General features: G+C 35.5%; 1 long non-coding RNA gene across 1 annotated transcript in view; it reads right to left on the bottom strand.

Moving 5' to 3' along the window:
- The window catches only part of LOC141378339 (uncharacterized), a 44,496-nt gene that overhangs the window by 7,717 nt on the left and 13,997 nt on the right, over positions 1–22,782 (bottom strand). The window contains exon 2 of the long non-coding RNA XR_012392592.1: positions 12,580–12,666. This is a non-coding gene — a long non-coding RNA (uncharacterized lncRNA). The remainder of the gene's footprint in view (positions 1–12,579; positions 12,667–22,782) is intronic.

Here is a 22,782-nt window from a genome sequence, read left to right as displayed (position 1 = left end):
ACATGCTGCAATTTAATAAGTGCATTAACAAAATACACCAGCAAATTAAGAAAAGATCTTCATCTGTTTGACAGCACATGTGCTGCAAATCCTCACAGCGCAAATAAATTAATAAAACACACTGCATTTTCCCACAAAGCAAACAATTCCCAAAAACACGCTGCATTTTCTCACAACAGAAATTAATGAAACATGCTGCATTTTCTCACAACACTAACAAATTAATGAAACATGCTGCTTTTTCTCACAACACAAACAAATTAATGAAACATGCTGCTTTTTCTCACAACACAAACAATTCCCATAAACACACCGCATTTTCCCACAACACAAACAAATAAATGAAACCTACTGCATTTTCTCACAACACAAAAAGAACGGAAATGTTTTTAAGGAGACCTAAAAACATGACGGACGCCTCTATGCCCTAACTATTGCTCAGTGAAGTTGTAGGTGATTTTTGAAAGTTTTTAGTTTGTTTATTTTAATATCTTCATTCCTGTATCTTTAGTGTCTATTAGCCTAAATAACCGAAACCCAAATAGCCGGGTCCGTCACATTTTAGTGTATCCTCGAAACATTTACGTTTGCAGCATGCAAATGCAGCATGTTTTTTTAAAAAGGTGATTTAAGATTTGCAGATTGTGTGCTGTCAAACTGATGATCTTATTTGATGGCGTTTTTTGTTATTGCACATTTTCTTAAATTGCAGCATGTTAAGCTCTCTCGGTCACCGTAATTTAGACATGTTTAAATCAAGAAAAATTTGCTGGAAAAATGATTTTTATGTCTTAAATCATCAACAGCAGATACTCAAAATTATTATTGAATGCATTAAAATGAAGAGTTTATGCTTTTAAAACGACTCAAAGCGGATAAAACCCTTTTTAATGTAGTCAAGGTTTTCCTTTGTTACAATTCTGTAGTCTGCCATTGTTGTTTTTTTTCACACATGCCTAAACTGAACATTTACACACAAATCTATTTTTTAAACAAATTCCTTTGTAGTTTACAAAGACACAGTAGCAGTAAAAAAGACTTGCACTTTTAATTGTTAAACGTTTCAAGCACCAAAAGTAATGTTTTCATATAAATATACATTATTTTTTAGATGAAAATGCAAGTAAACATTTTTTCATTTAGAAGTCTTATTTAAGTCTAAATACTTTTTAAATCACAAAACTCTAAAATTAAACAATATATTAAGCAACTTTCCTTCACAGTTAAGTGTTCGTTTTAGTTTAAGACAGTAGTTTAAGATTATTTACACATTCGTAAGGAAAATGAAACCAAAAGACCAAGGAAAGAACTTTTTTTGCAGCATAGACTGTTTAAAAAGGCATTCAAGAAAGAAAGAAAGAAAGAAAGAAAGAAAGAACTTCAATTACTCTACAACTTCTCTAATACTACAATACTTAAAAACTAACAAACAATGGCGAAAGCTTATCCATCAGGGTCAGTTTAAATCCCCAGTGACTCCAATAAACATCTTTGGCTGGTAAAACAATTCAATCAACATCAAGTGAAACATTTGTAACTCATTGGAGAGAAGGTTTCTGTGGTGACTGATTGAACTTTTGACTGAATAGGGGGTGCTAGACGTGTTTGTTTGAATCCGGCTGGGCGACCCTCTGTTTGCTGTGCAGCTTTACATTCCCACAATCCTTCCCATTCGCCATCCTCCACTTTGATACGGAGGCATAGCAACCCAGAGGACAGGCATTTTACCCACTAGAAAGGCTAACAGCAGATGCAAGAATTTCCCTGGCTCCTTCTTTCTCTGAGTTTAATTTTCGTTTTCATGACGTGACATAACGGTGCGACTTTTCTCATATTTAAGTTAGCGAGCACTCAAGCAAGTCCCAACCACAATAATCCATCTCTGAAAGTCACGCAAGCTTAATTTCATTAAAGATCTATTGATTTTTGCTCTGTGCATAATATACTGTAGCCATAAATGTTTTATTTGCTATTAATAGTTGTTTCAAAATCTATTAACACTCATTCTTGAGAGGTTAACTTGTCGTAAAAGCCAGATCAATGCTTTCTTGTCTAGCGAGAGGCCAAGGAAGCATTAAAACAGGCCTGATGCATAAATCATCTATACTACAGCTTGTGACCTGGTTTCTTCTGCCTCATTGATGACAAATAGTTATTGGCATGGCAGAGAAAAAGACAAACATACTGTCAAATATGTCATAATGTTTGATGCCATCCCATGCAGCATTCCCAGTGGATGCGCTGAAATTGCATTGTGACACCTGTTATTGGCAGAAATGGTTTCTGTTGGCTTGAAATCCCCAAAAATGCAATAATAGTAATGAAAATGACCTTGTTAACACAGAAAATGGTTGCTTTAAAAGGCAGTGTGAGCTTAAATAGACATGCTCCCCTCTCTGCTCTGAAAACAGCCTCGGGAGACTGATTCATAAAGAAGTGAACCTGGCGATGACAGACAGCAGATCTAAGAGAGAGAAACACCTAATCCTCACATTCTTTTTTTCTTCTAACTCTCGCTCTCACTTCATATGGCCATTGCCAGACTGTACAAATCTCACAGTGTCAAAGTAACACCCCCCACATAACAAAATATACACACATGTGCAATTATTTTTAGCTTGTCTATTTTGCTAATAAATGCTGCATTTATTGGATTATGTAAATCTGTAGTATTGGGAAATATTATTGCAACTTAAATGAACTGTTTTAGATTTGTAAATATTGTAAAATGCATTCATTTATTCATACCAGAGCAAAACCTCATTTTCAGCATTCTCATCCTCTTACTTTCCGTGTTGTACCGCTTCTTTTGTTTGATGCACATTACTAAAATAATAAAACTATCAATTTAAGGGATAATTCACTCCAAAATGCAAATTCTGCCATAATTTACTCAACCTCCACTGGTTCAATATCTGAAAGTTTCTTTCTTCTGCTGAACACAAAGGAAGATAAGGTGAAGAATGCTGAAAAACAGCCGTTGACTTCCATAGTATGTTTTGTTTCTACTATGGATGTCAATGACCAACATTCCAACATTCTTCAGAGTATATTGGTTTGTGCTCAACAAAAGAAAGTTTAGGATCTATTGAGGGTGAAAAACTGCACAGGAAAGTTTCAATTGTTTGGGGTGAACTACTTTAACACAGCCCAAACTGTTTCTCAGCTTTTTTCATTCATTCATTCATTCATTCATTCATTTATTCATTCATTCATTTTCTTTTCGGCTTAGTCTCTTTAATAATCAGGGGTCGCCACAGCAGAATGAACGGCCAACTTATCCAGCATGATTTACGCAGCCACAACACTTGGAAAAACCCATACACTCTTGCATTCACACACATACACTACAGCCAATTTAGCTTATTTAATTCACCTATAGCGCATGTCTTGGACTGAGGGGGAAACCAGAGCATCAGGAGGAAACCCATGCAAACATGCAAACTCCACACAGAAATGCCAACTGAATTTTTTATTTTTTTTTTGGATTGAGATCATACAGTAAATGCTCTTTTAAAAAGCACAAGCAATGATCATTTTTGGGTGAACTATATCTTTAAAGACTTAGTAAACGAATCCATAAAACTTTCAAATAAAATGACATATTTTGTTCAAGAAAGTAATTTTTTGGAAATTGATATTTGTAATCATCTGAAAGACATAAGGATTTTTATTGATTTAAGGTTTGTTAAGAGATAGGACAATATTTTTTGATGTACAACAATTTGAACATCTAGAATATGGGGGTTTAAAAATATCTAATACTGAGAAAATCACCATTTAAGTTAGCAATGCATATCAGTAATTAATTAAAAAAATGTCATTCATTTTTGACTGATTTACGGAAGGAAATTCACAAGATGTCTTCATGGAACGTGATCTTTTCTTGATATTTAAATGATTTTGGCATGAAATAAAATCAGATAATTTGGACTCTTTTCTAAGTTTTGCGATTTTCTAAGTTTTGTCAATCCCAGTTGTAAGAGCAACAAATAACTTGACTTTTAGTTGATCATTGGAGAAGTGTCAAAAGGTATATTTTTCTGATGAATCATCTGTTTAACTGCATCCCAATGATCACAAATCCTTCAGAAGACCTATTGGAACCCGCATGGACCCGAGGTTCTCGTAGAAATCAGTCAAGTTTGGCAAAAAAAAAAAATTCATGGTTTGGTTTTACATTCAGTTTGGGGGTGTGCGAGAGATCTGCAGAGTGGATGGCAACATCAACAGCCTGAGTTATCAAGACATTTATCATATCATAACATTACAAACCACAGGAGAGGGCAAATTCTTCAGCATGATAGCGCTCCTCATACTTCAGCCTCCACATTAATGTTCCTGAAAGCAAAGAAGGTCAAGGTGCTCCAGGATTGACCAGCCCATCTTCATTTTACCCCAGAGCATGTCTTGGGTAAAATGAAGGAGGAGGCATTGAAGATGAATTCAAACAATCTTGATGAACTCTGTGAGTCCTGCAAGAACGCTTTCTTTGCCATTCCAGATGACTTTAGTAATAAGTTATTTCAGTCATTGGAGAGATGTATGGATGCAGTCGTCCAAGCTCATGGGAGTCATACACAATATTAATTCTCTTTCCACTGTACCATGACTTTATATTCTATACTTTACATAATTTCTGTGAAGTGTCAAGACTTTTGTCTAAGCAAAATCAGACCTTACTGTCCTAATTAAATAATTAAAAATCAAGGCATGATCATATTTTATTTTGGTAAAATAAGCGTAATCTAGAGGCCTTTGCCTTTCATATAAGCCCCTTCTGATACCAAATGATCAACTAGAAGTAAGTTATTATTTGTTGTTCCTAAAACTTAAATAGGAAACAAGACTTTTGTCAGGCAGTGTATACTTTACACTTTTACATAGTAGTGTTTCTCAGCCTTCATTGCGTTTGAAGGTAAAACCTCACATGCTATAAAAAATACTGTCCTTTATAGGCAGTTATTATTTTTTTATTACTTTGTCTGGCCTGAATTTGTTCCCATCCACAAGGTGACCCAAAAAAGCTGAGTGTTATGACCCACTTCAAATGAGTGATGGATCAAGTCAAGTGACTGAGCGACTGGTGCAGGCTATTGTGGGTAATTATCAAGAGCCATAAAAGTTAGATATTACATCTGTCTAGGAGATATTAATCAGGTTCACTACCACTGTTTCTGTTACTTGAGGACAGCATAGAGTAAAATAAAAGCAATGCTGATGTATCAATCTCTTGTGAAATAGAATAATAACAGAGTAAAAAAATAACATTAAACCAAAGTGCAGCAATTCTATAATCTAGATTCAGAGATATATCATTTTACATTGTGTTTAATATTCATGTGTTAGCATCAGAGGTAGTGAGCTACTCATAAGCAGCATAATGGACAGCGAGGCCAGGACCAGAGCCAAAGTTAAACCTCCATTTCTGTTCCATATGATATGGCATATGACACTAATGGACAGAAAATGACATAACTGCATTCACAGTTTGTTTCATGATGACAGGAATGGGAGTGAAATACACCGCAAGTGAATAAAACATGCGCCCGTTCCAATCGGACGGATGCAGAACGGACGCATAAGCAGAACAGGTTGAAAGAGTTCAAACGAACAGACGTGATGCGACTTCTGTGAATTAAATACAAATCATAAATTTCATTAGTAGACTTTGGTTTTTACTTCATTTACTAAGTGCTGCATTACCTCATGCTCTCGTCCTCACAATGGATTTTCGATAAATCTCGGCACGCTCTCAATGATGGAGGGCTCCACATATCACAAAAATATGACAGCACTTATTAGCCTTTGAGAAGTTATTGATCGGACAGTTTTGATTAATATTTTATGGCCTTCTGTAGCGTTTGTGCCCAGAGACAGTGATGAGGATTGGGCATAGCTGGCAATCGTTTGGCACTGATGAACCACAGGCTTTAAGGCTGAGTCTAGAATATAAACTCACTCAAAATGACAACTTCTTCATAGCGAAGTACTTGTGATGTCATAAGTAGCAGATTACACGCTTTGAAGAGCTAATCAGCTGCGAATTATTGAGGATTTTAGATTCACTCTAAAATGCTGGGTTGGATAAAAGTTTGGATAAAATATGCACAAACCCAACCGCACTCTTGCAGCAAAACCACAAGAGATTCGCCTTAAAAATCAGACATGAAATATGTGGAACGCATGTGTAGTTTCGGAAATCCTTTTAAAACTTTAAAATTTGGGTTGAAACAACCCATTTTTATTTTTTTTACAAGGCAGTGACTCCCCAACATCAAAAACTGAAAATTATTTGTAACAATATATTTATATATATATATATATATATATATATATATATATATATTTTTTTTTTTTTTTTTTTGTTAAATAGTAGATTTTTGCAAGACATTTTATAAAACTTAACTCAATAACTGATAAATTTCTGATAAAAAACAACTTTACCAGATATTGTCCTACACTGAAAAAAGTGTTGCATGCAGAACTGTTGCAAACAATTTATTTGTGTTGAATTTAAACAATCAAATTAAATTAAATAATGTCCAACTTAATGTGTTTGTTTAAATTCAACACAATTAAATTGTTTACAACCACTTAACATAATAAAATTGAGTAAATCCAAGGAATCATCTTTGAATAATTTTTTCAGTGTATCCTAACAAACCATACATCAATGGAAGCGTATGCATTCCTATTAAATGTGATTGTTACTCTCAATTTCCAAAAAATAGACACTAATGAATGGTTTTGTGGTACAGGGTCACATCTTAGGGTGCTTTCACATCTGTAGTTGGGTTCATTTGGTCTGTACCAACGGGCAACAAATGATACATTGTAGCATTTTCTGCTGTCTTTGGGTCCTTTTCACAGCACACTGATTGTTTTGGTCCGAACCAGTTGAAAAGAACCAAATGCAGTCATGTGACAAAATCCACATCACTCACTGGCCAGATGTTGTTGAATGTATTTCCTAAACTGCTTATCGATTGGCTAGAATTCACATGCAGGGAATGCCAATGGAACTCCCGCAAGTAAACAAACAGGCAGACACAAAATGTTATTTTTGACTATGGAGGGTCGACTGCGCTGACTGATTGTATCTCTGCTTATTGTATACTATGTAGTTTGTATAGACCACTTTAGCCAAACTGTACATTTCAAAAATGAAGTGCGGCTGCGGCTGAAAACACTGTTTTAAATCATTGCAAACGGAGGTCTCAAGGAGGTCTCGGTGCGTTGTTTTGGTCCGCTTTTGGTGCGCACTCGAGTACGATTACTACATTCAAACCTGCCCAAATTAACCGCACCAAGAGGGAAAACGAACTAGTGCGATTCAGTGAATGAGTCAAAAGGCATTTGTTTATCAGCATTGCCATGACAGCACAGTAGCAATATTTTAAGCAGTAGGAACCAGTTCTACATAGAAATGTTCTGTCAGTGCGTTATTTCAGTGGACTTTGCTTTTCTTGTATGTATGTGCGGTTCATGCATAAGCAGATAGAGTGGGATATTAAGCTATTTTGAACATTGACTAAGCTGTGCTTATTGTTTCAGTACACAGTGTCTATGGCTGGATGGAAAGTGAAACCATCATGTTGGAGAGTGCAGCAAAGCATAACCTTTTTTTCCGGCTCATATATTCAGACATTTTTCTCTTTCGGCTGAAAACCGAAAATGCCATTTTCAGCTGATATTTTCATTGGCCTAAAATTCACACATCCCTACAGTTAATGGGTTAGTTGACCCAAAAATTTAAATTCTGTTTTTAATTACTCACCCTCATGTCTTTCCAATTCACTGAGACCTTTGTTCATCTACAGAACACAAATGAAGATATTGTAACGACCTGGCCCACAGCACTATAGCCAGGTGCAGAGTTTGCCAATGGTTTAGAGTTGTTTTATGTGTTGTATTGGTTATATGCATGGGTTGTTTGGTTATAATCTTTGTGTGTGTTTGTGTTTGAGTCGGTGTCTGTTTTAAAACCAATATTTCCTGGGTTAAAAAAAATATTGGTCTTCACCATCTACAAGAATGGTGTGTAAAGGAAGCACCACAGTGGTATAATTCTATTAAGGGCCGTTCATGTGCAGTGCTGCCTCCTACCTGCTTATTTTGCCAGATTGCTGCTAAAAGAAACACTCAGGGTCATGCGGTGTAAGAGACATGAGTGTTCTTCTCGCTAACACACTAGGAAACAGTAATGTAATGCGCCGTAAATGCTAGCACCCTGCTAGCTGTTTGTTTAGCTAGGTTATATTAGCTACAGTTGCACACGTACTGCAATTATTACAATATTTTAGATTAAATCTGAAAGATCTTTCTCTTCCTCCACTGACAGCAACTGCCCTGAAACATTCAAACTCTAGAAAAGAAAGCAAAAGCATTGTAAATCATTCACAGTTAAATAATAAAATAAAATGAAAATTTGTAAAAACAATTTTCAGTTCAGGATGCACATTTACTATTGTCAACGCAACCTTTGCTGACTCTAATGGCTCTTATAATACATCATAATGCCTGTAGTAAACATGCACCCTGACGACCTAACACAAGAGAGAAGATATAGGTAAACAATCATATTTTCATATTTTGGCACACAAAAGTGTTATTGGAGCTTTATATGATTACAGTTGAACAACTGAAGTCACATGGAATGTCTTGACAAAGATTTTGGTTCCTTTTCTGGACTCTCACTACCTCTGCAGTCTCCGAGGACTGGAACATCATGACGGTGAGTTATAAAAAACAGAATTCATTTTTGGGTGAACTAACCCTTTAAAATTTCAAGACACTTGGTTGTATTTCCTCTAAGAGGATGCATATAGGACATGATAAGAGCGAGGTATAATTTGAAACCCAAAAGAGTCTCGTTTTATTTGTAAATTGACCTTATTCTCTCAAATAAAACTTTACTGGCTTGAGACTTCTGGTCTCATTCAATTGCATTGATTTTTGTCTGAAAAAAGCAGCTTGTTAATTGATGTTATAAACTGGTATTTTCTTATTATATTAGTTTTTATTTTATGTATAGTCATAAACACCCATGATTTTAGAGCAAGCAATTTGGCCATTTACTGCCCTATTCCTAGTCATTTTCCCCATAGGCAGAAGTTTTAAAAGAATGACAGAAAAGAGCTTACTGTACTTCCACATTGCAGAATAAACTGAATGCTCACAATAAGAACCAAACACTGTGCATTGCTAGCTTGAGATAACAGCGCTGACAGCCATCACACAGTTATTTCAGATATTTATGAAAAGAGTAAACATCCAGGGTTCCTTTTGTCTATGTCATAAACAAAACCACCTAATTTTACTATATGGTTAAGTTCTTTTTGTTGGACAAATCAATGGGGGCACATAAAATACCTGATGTGTCTAGCAATGAGAGAGAGAGAGAGAGAGAGAGAGAGAGAGAGAGAGTTAGTTTTAATTTTATTGCCATTTCAGCTTCTATGGCTATGTCATGGCAAAAAAAAAAAAAAAAAAAAAAAAAAAAAAACAGAACAAGATTACCACATTTTATAAATACCACTTTTCTATCATTTAAAAAATGTCCTAATAATTAAAAAGTCAAAAACAGCAATAAATAATACACAAGGTTAAATGCATAAATAATAATAATAATAATAATAATAATAATATAAAATATTAATAATATAAGATAAAAATCTAAAACAGTTTTTTATGGTTTCCTTTTGATAAAAATTCTACAATTTTAGAAGGATTCACATTTTTAAAAAAAATTTACTTAAAGTCTCTCCAGATAAAAATTGTTGTCTGATAACATTAAAAATAGGGCATTCCACAAGAATATGTTCGATATTTTGGTTTTTGTTGCAATACAGACATTTTAGGGGTTCTTCTCCTTTGAGTAAATGTTCATGTGTGAGTCTCGTGTGTCCAATGCGGCATCTTCTAGACACAATTTCATCGTGTCTTGACTTAAAAAATAAATTTTATTTTTTTCCTATGTCTTGCTGAATTTCAAAAAGTTAATTTTCTGGGCACTGATCCCATTCTGTTTGCCATTTGTTTAGGATATAGCCTTTTATTATTGGCTTTAGATCGGAAGGTGGGATTTTACACTCCTTTAGCTTTCCTGCTAGGGCAGTTTTGGCGGCTTTGTTCATTTTCAAATAGTCCAGCATGTCCTGGGATCCAGCAAAAGACTATATTATAAAACTTTCTCTGTAGTTTGTTCACTTTGATAAAAATGTCAATAATAATGGGATGCTCCAGTTTAAAAGAATCCAATGTCTGTAGACAAGATTTTGAGTCCGAAAAAATAATAAAATTGTGTTCTTCAGCATTTTCAATGTGTTCCAGCGCTAAAAAGAGAGCCTTTGCTTCAGCTGTAAAAATTGAGCTTTGATCAGGAATGCGAAAGTCATAGTGTGATTGACCCATTACTATTGCTGCAGAAACATGACTGTCCTTTTTTGATCCATCTGTATATATTGGTTTGTGAGTAGGGTAAATTTGTCTTATGTCAGCAACTGCTTGTTGATATGTATGTGGAAAAAAATCAGTGATTAGCAATGAAGGCACAAAAGGTCAGCAGTATAATTACAAACTCCATATAAAGGGTCAATTTCCAATGTGAAATTGTTAGAGCAATCAGCAAGTATGTGGTCATGTGGTCTGACTGAATCATCTGTGTGTTCAGAGCAATAACATTAAAAATCAGTTGAAAGTATCCCGTTTGTTGTCTTCCAATAAAACGCTTGTACTGGCCGCACACAAACATTACTTACAAGCTAATGTGCAATTACCAGCTAACAACATTTTTAACTTTAAGGAGGCAAAATCCGGCGAGGCAGTGGCGCAGTAGGTCGCCTCACAGGAGAAGGTCGCTGGTTTGAACCTCGGCTCAGTTGGCGTTTCTGTGTGGAGTTTGCATATTCTCCCTGCCATTGCGTGGGTTTCCTCCGGGTGCTTCGGTTTCCCCCACAGTCCAAAGACATGCGGTACAAGTGAATTGGGTAGGCTGAATTGTCCGTAGTGTTTGAGTGTGGGTGTGGATGTTTCCCAGAGATAGGTTGCGGCTGGAAGGGCATCCGCTGGGTAAAAACTTGCTGGATAAGTTGGCGGTTCATTCCGCTGTGGCGACCCCGGATTAATAAAGGGACTAGCCGACAAAAAAATGAATAAATGAATAAGGCAAATTCCAAACAGCATTTTCACACACTGGAGAAAGGGGGCACCACTTGGGAGGTGTTCCAACTGAAAGTGAACATCTGAATCCTTTAACGAGGGGCCATTTATTTTATTTTTGTTCTTTATGTAGCGGGGACAATGAAATAACTGCTCAGAGATACGTACATTGATGAGTGTAATCATTTGGCAAGTCTGTCAAGAAATTCATAACTGTTTGATAGTAGCTAATTCATATGGATTCGTACAATCTCATTCATAAAATTTCATATGATTTTCTCCCAATGACGCATGAGTTTAGGGGTGGGGTAAGGTGTCACGCCTCTTTTTTAAAATCATACATTTTCGTACGACTGAATTTTTACAAATTATCCACTAAACTGACAAAACGTAAAATAGTTATGTTTCCTCATGAGATCTGGCAGGTCTGTCAACATACCTGCAGTGATCACATTGAAGTAGTAAGCTTATAATTTGTTGTTCATTTAAAAGCTAAGTTAACAGATTTTTTTTTTGCTATTGCATTATACACATTTTCATCCTGATTCAGTAATTACATTGCAATTAAAAAATGTGTGCATTACATTTAGACAACAAAATAAAAAAATGTGTTGAACTAAAGTTGTACTAAATTAATCTTTTGATTTAATCTCTGTATTTGACTCATGCAGACTTTAAAAAAGACAATAATTATGAAACAAAAACAGCATTATTTTAAAATATACACTATCATTCAACACTAAACGGGATCAGAAACATCAAAGACCATAGAATACACAAGACATGTCACTCATATGGTTTTGAATGGGGAAAATAAATGGTGAATAAAGGCCCGCCTTCTAGAACAGGAGCCAATTATTGATCACTATAGACTGACGATTCTACGGGGAGTTTCTAAAAATAACATGTGACTGAAACATTTAGAAATGCAACTAAAGACTCAGTTCTTGTTTAATTTTAGTTGATGTTTTCCCACTGAAACAGAATGCCCATCTATACTGAATAAGAGGCATTTCAAAAATGGCCGCCATGTGAAATGACTTGCCTTAAAGGTACTTTGGTATCATGCTCAATGCTTTAAATTTTTTTTTTTTTTCTAATAATGTTAATTGACGCATTGAAAGGGGCAATTGTGACATTAAAGACTTTAATAATGTTGCAAACGGTTGCTATTTTAAATAAATGCCATTGTTTTAAAGTTTATATTCTTTAAATACCTTTGAAAAGAAAAACAACTATTCAAGCACCACACATCTTAAGAATAAATTACATTACAATTACATTTTTAAATATATATGAAAACTGAAAACAGGTCTTTTAAATAAAAAAAAACAAAAAAAAACATTTAATAAAACTTTTTTTCTGCGTTTTGAATCAAATAAATTTAGCCTGTGTGAGCATAAGAGACCAGTGTACCTGATATTTTTTTTCCGCTGTGAAGGTGAGAGGTCATCCAGTTTAGAGAATTTCGCCCTGCACTCTGATCCATGGAAATGTGGCTGGCTAAAAGATTATGAAATAGAAACAAATCTTATTAGTGAGCAGTAAGCAAGAATTAGTACTAATTCTTGTACACATTTCCCTTAAAATCCTCTTTTCTTAGTCGTTCAGTTCATGGGCTTCTCACAGTTCCTTTTCACAAGTTATTTTAATGACTTTCAATTCCCACTGATGTCAGAGCACATGTTTTACCAGTTCACGTGGTCCAAACCATGAATATCAAAATGCCATAAAATACTATTAGAATAACAAGATCAAAAAGTCACATTAGTGTCATAAAATCCAGCTAAAAATGTCACGTTAAAGTCTAAAGCAGAGCCAATTAGCCCTTGTGCGCTCAAAACACAATGTTTTTAAAGCCACCGTGAGCATGTTGCAATTATAATTGAGTCTGTGAATGAGGCCTTCTTGTCTAATCACGTTTTAAGTAGCTTTGTGCAAAATGTGATCCCAACTAAGCATTTCCCTTTAACAATTCGCCATTGTAACATGTTTAATGTCATGCCTAGTCCCTTTTCTAACAGACTGAGACAAATCATGCAAATATTACAAAACATGAATGAGGTTCAGTCCAACTCTTGTTGACTTCTTCATTGTGCAACTATAAATCATGTTACTCTGATTGTTTCATCACTCTATTGTTTGGCGTCGGTATAAAAACATAGGTTTAAACAATAAAGATCATGATTCTGTTGGAGGTTACATGGCTAAATTTCTATTTCAATTTATAAATTTACATTTCTATTCTGACTTGTACTGAGGTCTAGAAATATGTATGGTGGCTTGAGAAAGCCAGTATACTGTTAAGGGGGTCGCACACCAGATGTGCTGCTTGGCGCCATGCATTTTAGAATTGTAAACATAAATTTCATATTTATTCGTATGTATATAGGTGCTGCAGGTCAGTGGCTGTCCATGGCGCCCAGCTACGACTTAGGACACTGTTCATATTTCTGCCGCGCCACAGAGCGCCATCTGAATAGTTTCATTTTAAATCACATACGAATGTGCACGTCCGGTGTGTGTTACTTCCAACAGTTATATGTGCATTGCAGCGCGATGCTGAGCAGCCTGTCCAGTGTGTGACCCCCTTACTTAAACTTCTTCTTCTTTTTAAACTATTTTAAGAACGTCTCCTCCTAGACCTTTCATATTACAATCCCCACACTAACTCCAAACCCTCAAACCTTAGCAACCACCTAGCAACCACTCAGAACACCTTAGCAACAGCCTAGCAATGCCTAATAACCACTTAAAACACCCTAGCAACCACCAATCACTGCCTAAGGAACCACTCAAAACACCATAGCAACACCTTAGCAATGACCAAGAACACCCTAGCAATTGCCTAGTAATGCCATAACAACCATTCAGAACACCCTAGCAATCACATAGCACAGTGGTCCCCAAACCCCTAGCTGCAGACCAGTACTGGTCCATGGGTCAATTGGCAGCGGGCCGTGCACAAGAAATCATTAATTAATTCCGGTTTGTTTAATATCGTAGTCTGAATGATCTTTAATTTTGAAAAAAACTTTTTATTTATTTATTTTATACTTTTATATTTTATTTATAAATTAAATATTTTAAAAATGAATGTATTCTCTGACTTACATTTCGGTCACTTGAGCACCAAAATGAAACCCACAAGCTAGTGAAATGAGTAAGAAACATATGTTATTGAAAACTTTCTTTGATAAGGGGAAAACGCCCACTGACGGACCCACGGACTGCCAAGGAATGGATCCGCAACCCATTTGTCAACAAATCAGGTGAATCCAATATGTTTTGTCCATCACGTCTTTTCCCCACACAAGTATATTATGGCTCAATGGAGGCGCACCCAGTTGAAAACATCATTAGAATGCCGCGAGTGGACCATAAAGAACTGACCGATCAGTTTCATATTTTGTATGGAATATACACATTTCTGTAACGCTAGCACTGCCGTGCTTTTTAATTTTCTCCATAAATAAAACTTGTATCAGAATTGCAGCAATGTTTTGTCAGCTTGTCATCCTCTGAGAAAATGGTTGATGGTCAAACACATCTACATACACCCTCACCTCTGGGCCGCAGTAAAATTGCAAGCATTGACCGGTTCACCGTGACAAAAAGGTTGGGGACCACTGACCTAGCAAGAAACATGCCAATCCATACTAGAAACTTGCTAACATATACATGATTATCTATCTACCAACCTTTTCAAGCTTCTAACTAATTCACTACTTAACGAATTTCGAACTTTCAGGCTAGTCTTTCTCAGCCAAAATAAAGTTTCTCTATGAACTTTTCTAGTTTTACTATATAATAGTTTATTTTACTTAGCAAATGATGTAATATGCTTAAATTTTAAAGCAAAATTTTTTGCTCAACGATTTCTGCACAAAAAAGCATCATGTTTCTAGTAGTAAGCAAGCATGTAGATTTAAAAGGTATTGCAATATATATATATATATATATATATATATATATATATATATATATATATTTTTTTTTTTTTTTTTTTTTTTTCATAAACAAATTGCCATTGTAACATGTTTAATGTCATGCCTAGTCCCCTTTCTAACAGGCTGAGACAAATCATGCAAATATTACAAAACATGAACGAGGTTCAGCCCAACTCTTGTTGACTTCTACATTGTGCAACTATAAATTATGTTACTCTGATTGTTTCATCACTCTACTCTTTGGCATCAGTAGAAAAACATAGGTTTAAACAATAAGGATTACGATTCTGACTAATTCAGAAATCATTTCAGGGCAGGTACATTTACGCCGCCAAGTAGAGACTGCATTCTTTATCGTTTACTACTTTCTTGTTTTGTAGCCCCGAGGTCACGTCTATAAAAACCGCAGTCATTGATGACCTGAGATTCCCTCTTAAACATCCTTTCTGTAACACATTTTGCTCAGCAGTCTAAACATCAGACACACCCTTTAGGAACTAGATTGTTTGTTCCCAAATGATTTTTCACCATTGTGCTGTGTTATTGAGCAGAGATTGTATCCGCTGTTGCAGCACATTACATAGACCACAGCACAATATATCAAGGAAATGTTTTACATGGTGAAGATGTTTATCGGGAGCGTTTTGGAATCAAACATTCCTGACACATCTTTAAACATGCATACTCAGTTTTCCTTTTGAACCCATAACATAATTATCAATACCTTTACTTTGCAAATGTTGCATTGCTGTTGTTTTTGTTGGCTTGACACTGCAAAACAGTAAGCACTTCACTACCACATACAATTATTCGTTTTTTTTTTATTTTCTTTCTCCAATAAGGAAAATTTATCTCAAGGTATATTTCACTATATAAATATTACAACTTTTAAAAAAAATGGATACGAACTTTGAACTTGAAGGCCTCTATTGTAGGACATACTGGTATTTAATTATGGCAAAACTAGATGTTTCTAAACGTATTAACAGCAACTGGCAGTGTTAATGTATTACTTAACCATTTAAAAGTTCATTTACTAAGAATAAAGTTTTAAAAATGTCAGTTAATAGAAAGAGCAACACTATCTACACAGTAAAAATATGCACAATAATATACACAATATACACAATTCCTTCATGTTCTCCCAACAAGTTAAATGTTTTACAAATGTAAGTGTCTCGAACATAAACAATTAAGTTGCCCCCCCAATCTACTTCAATTTGTAAAAAATTTGCCTTACACATTTTTCCAATTTAAGTGGATTAAATAAAAACCAATTAAGTTGTCCAAAAATCCTTAATAATTGTGTCAATTCAGCTCATTTTAAATAGTAAAAAACAGCAGAAATCATCTTTTTTATTTTAGACTAGTGTCACTGGATGAACCTATCGTACAAACACATATAAATGAGATCACACATAAGAACTGACTGCTAATTTGTCAAGAAATGCTATGAAATGCTAAGATTTTGTTGCTTCTCCCACGTGAAAAGACTTCTTAATGTAAGAGCAAAAGGAGCTCTCAAAAATATTTGATGGATTTGTTTATGTTTGTTAAAGTTATTGTTCAGAGATATGTAAATTAGCACAGCTTATTTATTATTATTATTGAGAGACCACTTTCTTGTTGATGAAACATGTATACTGACCATCCATCATCATTAATTATCAGCTCCTTCTAGAATTTTGCCCTCTAGTGGACCTCGGCTTCCAGGTTAAAAACTATTGTTATAAGTGTGGAATATAACACTAATTAGGCTTTTTTTTAAAATACATAAGCATTCATAATTAATATTTTTCAACAATGGAACAATTTTCAAACCAATTATGCAGGTGCTTAAAAACTTCTTTACTTTCCCCTTGTTTTCTTAAGGTACTGACATTTATTCATAATTTATAAGGTTATGATTCTGGTATCTGACCCAGACAGACAAAGACAAGACTGAACATATCTCCAAGCTGTGGTGGAGAGCTCTATGTCAGATCTCGATGTTTAAGAAAAGATGGGTTTTAACATCTGGGAAAAATGTTAGTGTAAATAAAGTCTTGGCAACACGAGTAACTTTGAGTAACTATAACTTTTCAAGATATATCAAACTTGTACATCATTTTAAATTGAATTTGAAGTCAGTTTAATGAGTTGAAATGACTTGTATTTTTTAGTTAAATCAAAGTTTCTGTATGAGGCAATAACACTTTTTTACAGTAATTGTAATACATTAACAAGCATTAATGTCATTATAATTTACAATTCAATTCAAAACAACATCTTATCATTCAGTTTGTTTACGACAGTTGAATATTTCAAGAAATTTTTAAACAGAAGTTTCTTTGACTGCTTTACTGTAAGTTTGTGATGCAGGTGATATTCAATCTAACAGCTTTGGCTGGCATCTTGAAAAAAATTTTTGGTAGCAAACCTTGATTGAATGCAGTATTGGGGGCAAAAATGCAAAACGAACACACTGCAACAGCTTAACGCATTGGTTTGACCTAACACAGGAGAATTTCTAGCATTCCTCCTTCAGTTGTAATCTTCTTTCTGTGTTGCTTGCAATTAGACTGAAAACACCATATTAATCTGCAGAGGTCAGGAGATCTGTGGCTCATTTGCTTTGCCAAAAGTAAAAAAAAAAAAAAAAAAAAAAAAAAAAAAGTACAAGTTTTAACTTGGAATATAAACATTCTCATATTTTTGTTTGTTGTAAGGGTTTACACATTTTATAAAGCAAGAATGGATCTAATTGTAACAAACAAACAAACAAACAAAGTAAAATCACATCAAGGGAATAAATTTGACTTAAAATAAATTAAAATGCAAAAACATTATTTAAATTTCACAATATTACCAAAATTACAGTTGTTTTTTTTTTCAAATAAATGCAGTCATGAGTAGAATAATAACTATATCAGGATATACATAAATGTTTAAAAACAATAACTAAATAACAAGCACTGAATTTTGCATTCATCTATCCACGATCAGAATTGTGAAAGGCTATTCTGAGTGACCGAGCGTTGAAGGCAGGTAGGACTGAACATTCACACTCATTATCTTTGGTTTTATCGATCCTGTCTGTCTTTGCCACCTCACAGGATCCTTGCCCTCACCTTGTGGAATTAGCCATCACTTTGTGCTGGTTGCCAAGCGACAGACCATTGATCCACTCCACACCCCGAGGTACTGATTGGTAAAAAATTGCAGCTAATGTCTTCTCTTCTATAAAAGAAACCAATGTATTTGCTTGCTTATCCATGCTCAACTTTCTGCTGTTATTAGAATATAGGGAAATATGGAGATGGGAAACTAGCAAATTTTAAGCAAAGCACTGCAGGTGAATAGGGTAAAAAAGTAATAACAAACAATAGTTATCACCATAATGCCCCAGTTAACTGATTATATTAATAATTGTTAAAATTTTTTTCAAGCTTCATAAAATCTTATGTTTGAATATACAAATGAAGCATAATTTAATTAAAAATTGACCAATTTGTGTATATTTAGACAGAATATTTGATGAATTCAGATGGATAACAGTTTAATTTTTTGACATTTAAGTCAAAGGTTTTTACAACAGGGAACTTAGGGAGTTCTTTTATCAATCCATAATTCAGACAATATTGTGAACAACCAGAAAAGACATAAAAAATGACACTATAAATTATGTGCTTATACATTCGATCATGTACTACATGAGTTCAGTGTCGTCCCAAACCATTTCACAGGTGCTGAATTAGTCCTATACACTCACTGGTCACTTTATTAGGTACACCTTACTAGTACCGGGCTGGACCCCTGTTTGCCTTCAGTACTTCCTTAATCCTTCATGGCATAGATTTAACAAGGTATAACAAATATTCCTCAGAGATTTTGGCCCATATTGACATGAAAGCATCACGCAGTTACTGCAGATTTGTCAGCTTCACATCCATGATGCAAATCTCCCGTTCCACCACATCCCAGAGGTGCTCTATGGGATTGAGTTCTGGTGACTGTGGAGGCCATTTGAGGACAGTGAACTCATTGTCATGTTCAAGAAACCAGTCTACTACCAGATTTTCGCAGCAGAAATCGAGACTCCTCAGACCAGGCAACGTTTTTCCAATCTTCTATTGTTCAATTTTGGTGAGCCTGTGTGGATTTTAGCCTCAGTTTTATGTTTTTAGCTGAGAGGAGTGGCACCCAGTGTGGTCTTCTGCTGCTGTAGCCCATCTTCCTAAAGGCTGGATATGTTGTGGGTTCAGAGATGCTCTTTTGCATACCTCGGTTGTAATGAGTGCTATTTGAGTTACTGTTGCCTTTTTATCAGCTCGAACCAGTTTGGCCATTCTCCTTTGTCATCAACAAAGCACTTGCATCCACAGAACTGTCGCTCACTGGATATTTTCTCTTTTTTGTACCATTTTCTGTAAACCTTAGAGATGTTTATGCAGGAAAATCCCAGCAGATCAGCAGTTAAATCCATGCCATGAAGGATTAAGGCAGTTCTGAAGGCAAAAGGGGGTCCAACCCAGTACTAGTAAGGTGTACCTAAAAAGGTGGCCAGTGAGTGTATATATGAACATACAAACAAAATGAGTTTGTCTGTAAATGGTGCTTTATCAAGAAGAGAAAACTATTTATAAAGTAAAGTTGCAAGTTCTGTATTTAAAGGACACGGGTAAACTTTTTTAAAGTCCAGATAATTATGAAGAGAAAAAGGAAATATTCAGTAGAACAAAACCTCTGTTCATTGTTAAGAGGTAAAAATACAAATAAGACAAAAATGACCACAGATTTTTGATAACCCACTGTCCTCTTGAAGTTAAGCATCCACCAGGGTTCTGTTCTTGGGCCTTTGCCTTAATTACATATTTTAGAATTCACATATCTGGGAAAATATTTATGGCTTAAAAAAAGAAAAGAACACTTTTTATAAAGTAGTAAGTTCTGTAAGGACACTGCTAAAGTTTATTATTTTTAAAGTCCAGATAATTACTACAGGAAGGGAGCAAGGGCATATTCAGTGGAACAAAACCTCTATTCATTGTTGAATGATAAAAAAGACTGTTTCTTGAAGGTTTTCGTTCGGTTCACATTCTAAGTATAGATTGGCCAACTAATTAGGAAGTATTGGACACATTAGTCTAAAAAGCCACTATGGGCTGCCAAGAAGGGCTCTGATACGGAGATGTGTGAATATGGTCACAGCTTTCCGTTACAAACCTCAACTGCAGGAACTTCAGACCTGAAGGGTGGAAGAGGAAATTCTCAGATAGCACTTAAATCATGTTAGTATTTAATCTTATTCTTCACTGAATGAATCATGGAAGACTGAAAACAGCAGGGCTGGAATACATTTTTGTTTTTTGAAGAAGAACAATTTAAGGGATGAAACTGAAAATGTGCTGTTAATTTACTCATCCTCAGGTGTAAAAAGTGATTATTTTACTTTAAAAAGTAAGTAAACCCATTGTGCCTTGAAGCTGTTGACCAAAAATGAAAATTCTGTTATTAATTACTTACACTTACTGGCCTGAGATCTTTAATTTTTCTACTCTCATGTGTCAGGTCATCAGTCTATGCGTTTACAGGCAACAAGTTTTATTGGCTGTAGAAAAAGACCCCTTTTCTGACATGGGAGATATTAATGAAAAAAGTAGTTTGTACAGTTTTTTTGGCATGCAAATCTGTTTTGGAGCCTTGTAACTGGATTACAGTTGAGCCCCTAAAGTCACATGAAATATTTTGACTATGTTTTGTTCCTTTACTCACAACTCTTGCTGTCTATGGAGGATGAGCGAGCTCCATAGGTCTCATGGGATTAGAGTGACATTATGGTAAGTAATTTATAATAGAATTTTCATAAATTGTTCTATATTTCATATAAATAATTCTTTACATTTATATATAACGCTTTTCTGGGCACTCAAAGCGCTTTACACATTGGGGGAAAACTCCTCATCCATCACCAGTGCGCAGCATCCACCTGGATAAGTGGATGGACAGCAGCCATTTTGCGCCAGACCGTACACCACACACCAGCTGATTGGGGGAGAAGAGACAGAGTGATTAAGCCAATTATGATATAGGGAGGGTTAGGAGGCCATGATGGACAGATGCCAGTGGGCAGAATTGGCCAGGATGCCGGGGTTAAACCCTGGCTCTTTTCGAAGGACATCCTGGGATTTTTAATGACCTCAGAGAGTCGGGACCTCGGTTTACAATTTCATCCAAAAGACGGCGCTCACTGAGCAGTATAGAGTCCCCGTCACTGTACTGGGGCATTAGGACCCACACAGACCGCAGGTTGGGCGCCCCTTACTGGCCTCACTAACACCACTTCCGGCGCAGCCCTGCTTAGCTTCAGTGGGCGACCATGTTAGAGTTGCAGAGAGCTAGCTGCCGGCTGCCGGTTTTCATCAATAAGTTTTGACTCTAAAAGTGAGTCAAATATTAAGTCTTAATATTATTAAAGTTAAATCAACTAATTGCTTTAAAAGGAACAGGTTTACATACCTTTTTCAAAATAATTAACGTAGCTGTTTACCATATGAGATATTAGCAACCTTTTTCCATCAACTGAACATCAACTGGAGTCAATGGCTTCTGGGACCTTAAGAGTCCAAAAAATGTAAATAGGCAAAACACAATCAATAGCTTCTGATGACACATTGAGGTCTTACAAAACAAAACAACAGGATGGGTGCAAGTAACTGAAATGTAAACATTTAAATCCCCAGAGTCTGGCCTGAGATCTTCTGTTGCATAATGACATACAGTCACATACTAACATGTGAACTGACACTGGTATTTACATAGGGGAGGGAGGACATGCATGTTGTATTTCTCTTGAAATGGTGCTTGTTCTTATCTTGATTCCTGCAGTCATCGCCGTTTGACAGGAAGCTTAAATTCCGGAATGTCGGAAACATATTTAGGACAGTTTGTTGAGGTTAAGAATTAAAACAGAATAATTACATAATTTGTGGTTTCTTACACAGACTGATAATTTCACTTCAATAGGTTTAAATGTATCAGCAGGAGCTAGAGGATTTACTTTAGCTGTATATGTTTTAGACTCTCAAAGTCTTGGAACCGTTTCAGAAAGTAGGTTAAGTAAAAACTCAAAACTATGTTAACCCTCGAAATGATGGAAACTCTGCGTTTTCCTTTCAGAAAAAGAAGTACAAACACCGGCCACTGTATTAGGTATACCTGTCCAACTTCTCTGTAACGCAAATTTCTATTCAGCCAATCACATGACAGCAACAATGCAATTAGGCATGTAGACATGGTCAAGATGATCTGCTGCAGTTCAAACTGAGCATCAGAATGAGAAACAAAGGTCATTTAAGTGACTTTGAAAGTGGCATGGTTGTTGGTGCTCGACGGGCTGGTCTGAGTGGTGGTATAATGATGTAGGGGATAATTTCTTGGCACACTTTGGGCCCATTAGTACCAATTGAGCATTGTATCAAGGCCACAGCCTACCCAAAATATGTTGCTGATCATATTCATGCCTTTATGACCTTAATGTACCCATCTTCTCATGGACACTTCCACCAGAATAACATGCTATGTCATAAAGCATGAATCATCTCAGACTGGTTTCTTGAACATGGCAATGAGTTCACTGTGCTCAAATGGAGAAGAGTCTGCAGACTCGATGCAGATTCAATCTGAGCTC

Source organism: Danio rerio, chromosome 2, assembly GCF_049306965.1.
Source record: "Danio rerio strain Tuebingen ecotype United States chromosome 2, GRCz12tu, whole genome shotgun sequence".
NCBI classification, from domain to species: domain Eukaryota; kingdom Metazoa; phylum Chordata; class Actinopteri; order Cypriniformes; family Danionidae; genus Danio; species Danio rerio.
This window is presented reverse-complemented; position numbering and strand designations above follow the sequence as displayed.